Raw genomic sequence first — 3,550 nt, forward strand, 5'->3', positions numbered from 1 at the left:
AGACCAGGCAGCTTCCAGTGATGGCCTTGTCATTGCTGGGCTGGGTGCAGATGTCAGGTCATTATGGCTGAAACCATTGCTCCCCACCGCCTCAGCTCAGGAGCCCAGTGCGCTTCCTGCAGTGGCTCGGTAGTTATAGCTGGGCTGGTGGCAGGTGTCGGGGGCCATAGCCAAGGCTCTCAGCCCCCCTTGCCCTGTCTTGGCTTGGGAGAGCCTGAGGCACTTCCTGCAGAGGCTTGGTGGTCATTGCTGGGCTGGTTGCAGGTGTCAGGGGAGTGTGGCTGAGACCCTCAGCCCTCCCCCTTCCCTGGCTTGGTAGCCCAGGGGACTTCCAGTCCTTCTAGGTTTTATAGATGTTTTTTGGTGATGAGAGACCTTTGCTAGTTAATATCAAAATTTGTCTCTGGTCTATGGGTATTTTGTTTTTTTCTTTCTGTTCTGTGTTGAATTATTTGCTGTTCCTATCACTTAAACTCTACACTGGAACTAATTTATTGTCCTCTGCTTAATTCTAAAACGGGGGAACTTCCTGTGGGGACCAGTACTTGAGCTGTGTGGTTGAGCTAAATTGTTGCTTTGCTGCTGTTTCCCTAGGGAAGGCTTTCTGTTTAAGCTCAAGTTTTCATGGTTGACTTTACAGGTGCTTCCAGGACTCATGAGAACTTGGGTCTGGGCCTGAGTCTTTTCAGGAAACTGCACACCACCTGCCCTTCTATATTCCTGACCAGTCTCCACTGAGTGGTCCTGTGCTGACTGGGGGCATATGGGCTGTCCTTACTGTGTCCCAGTGTTCTCACAGTGGGCCAGTCTCCCCTACCACCCATGCTCCAAACAATTCCCATGGGAGGGGCCATATGCTGGTCCCTTGCAATGACTCACTGGCCTCCGAGTCACTCCTTTTTTTTCAGTTGTTTTGGCTCCTCACTCCTATGTGGGTCCCTGGGCACCCTATTAGTAGTCTTGCTGGCCTGGGAGCCACCAAGACCCTCTTCTCCCCTGCCACCTCCATGCAACTTCATCTGCAGGGCACAGATGCAGTTTTTGCCAGCTCCTGCTCCGTGTGCTCACCAGGGCCAGCCTTGAAGTGGCTGGGGCTTGAAAAGGTCAGAGCGCTTCTTTCTTTCTCTCATCATGGCATCTCCCACCTTCATGCACTCTGTACATCTCTCCTCCTCTTACCCTGAGCTCTAGTGGCCCCAGCTTGGCTGTCATTGCTTTTCAGTAGTTGTAAATTGGCTGGTTTGTGGGACAGAGTGACACTGAGGACTGTCTGTTCTGCTATCTTGTCTGGAAACCCTTAACCAGTGATATTGCTACTTATTTTCATTTTGTATCTTCCCTTTTTTATTAATTTATTGTGCCTTTCTTGCCTTCTTTTGGGCTGATTGAATTTTTTTGTTGTTCCACTTTATTTTTATCTACTAGCTTGTAAATTATACCTCTTTTTATGATGTTGTTAGTGGTTGTTCTGGAACTAACAATATGATTACTTAGATTATCAATGACTATTCACAGTCAATAGTGTTTGTATTCACACTTCACATTTCATACCTAACATTTTTGCTTCCACTTTTCAGTTCTCACTTCCCACTTCACGTTTTACACTCCACACTTCACAAATATACTGAAAGAAAGTGAGCCAAGATGTCGGGTACCATTCACGCTCTATTAAAGGAAAAGAATCTACCAGACTGTGCCCAAAGTGTGGGGCAGCAGGTGGCTGGGTATTAGTTTCATATGGGGAGGCTGTATTCCTCCAGAGAAGGGTCGCTGATTCTGAGGCTGATATCCTCTTCGCAGGAACAATTCAGCGACCCTTTGGTTGGTGAAAGCCTGTATTCATTCCTGCAAGAAATTAGAGAAACACAAAAAGTGACAGGGATCAAAAAGTAGGCTGAGTCCCAGCACAGTTAGGGGTCCTAGTAGGAGCATAAGCCAGGGTATCCAAGGGCTCAGTGACTGTGGCCACCCCCCAAGTGTGTTTGTGTTTTGTAACCATTTGCATCAGTAATCAGTACTTGCTTTTTAATGGTTTAAGCTGTTTTGGATCACCCCGGTCTCATTTACATAATAACATCATTCCTCCCCCAAGATGAGGCAGGTGCCTTCCTTCTTGGCTGTAAGGAATTGAAGGACAGTCACAAGGACTGTTGTGAGTGAGGTGACCTGTCACTGGGGGGAGGAGATGCTATATAAACTTAGTCCTTCTCAGAGTTTTTGATAGAATTGAGAGGCAGTAGCAGGGCCTGCTATGCCAGTCCCAGTTGCAGGAAGGATCCCTGCCCCAATTAGAAGGTACAATTACTGCCCTACGGGAGAGGGGTTCACTTCCTGAGGCGGGGCCCAGTCCCGTCTCCATCCCTCTGTCTGTCTGGAGGGTGATGTCCGAATGAGCCAAACAAATATGAAAGAAATCGCGTTAGGGGGCAGGCAACAGGATAACATAGTTTTACAAAGGAAATATATTCCGGTTTTAGGGCATGGGTGAGGAGGGGGTAAGTGAGTGGTAGCGTTTGGTGTTGGGCAGAGTGTGGGCAGGCCCTGCACAAGGATGACAGTCCCCACTGAGGTGAGATCAGAGGAAAGTGAAGAGACATTTGTGGAAACGTTGCTGGCTACTCCAACAGGGAGAGGGGTAACCACAAAACGTTTCTCGCAAAGTGGGAGACAGATGAGTCGCTCGGGGACCAGTCTGATTCGTTGAGAACTTCATCGTCCCTGCGGACCTGGAAGCTCCATGTTCCAGGTAAGAGGGAGCATTGACATAGGAGGAAAAACACAGGAAGGATGTGAAGCATTAGGGAGCCAAAAGAATTTAAAGAGCACATTTGCCACAATGAAATTGATCAGAAGCATCCTACTGATGGGAGGTAAAGGAGCACCAGGAGAAATCTTCCGGTAATGTTACACTGCTCTGGGGCAGCACTGGCTAATCTTGTAGCAAGTCCTAGAACAGGTAGTGTAATAAAGGTTAGGGACACAGGGTGGCATATACTTATCATATCCCATGATGGCAAACCTGCAATGGGAGGTCGGGACCAGTCCATCAGTCTGGGATTTTTCCTAACTGAAGGCCACAGAGATGGTATCTGCCTCCGGGAAGCAGGGAGATTACCTGGGGCCGAGGCCCCAGGTGTGGTGGAGTGACAGTCTGGCTGGGATCCTCTTCCCTTCCCTCCCGACGCTGGCCGGGGCTCCCCCCGCCACCAGCCCTGCCAGAGATCCGCGGGAGGAGTGGGATTGGTGGCCGCTCCACAGGCCCCGGGGGGCCCCCGCGCTGAGGCACACAAGTGGCACGGCTCAGTGAGGAGCCGCGCCAAGTGAAGATGGCTGGCTTGCCCGATCTGCGCCGGCCGGCTCCCCCCCCCACCGGAGAAAATGGAGGCAGTGCTGCTGAAGGCGCCTAGCCTGGTGTGGTAAGCGGGGACCGGGCGGGCCTTTGCCCCCCAAGCGGGGCTGGGCTGGGGGTCACTCACAAAGCCCCCAGAGCTGGGCTTGTCCCGCACCTTCCTCTCCGTCTCTGCATCGCCGCTGCCGTCTTTCCCGGCCT

The sequence above is a fragment of the Galeopterus variegatus genome, unplaced genomic scaffold (genome assembly GCF_000696425.1).
Source record: "Galeopterus variegatus unplaced genomic scaffold, G_variegatus-3.0.2 Scaffold10825, whole genome shotgun sequence".
In the NCBI taxonomy this organism is placed as follows: domain Eukaryota; kingdom Metazoa; phylum Chordata; class Mammalia; order Dermoptera; family Cynocephalidae; genus Galeopterus; species Galeopterus variegatus.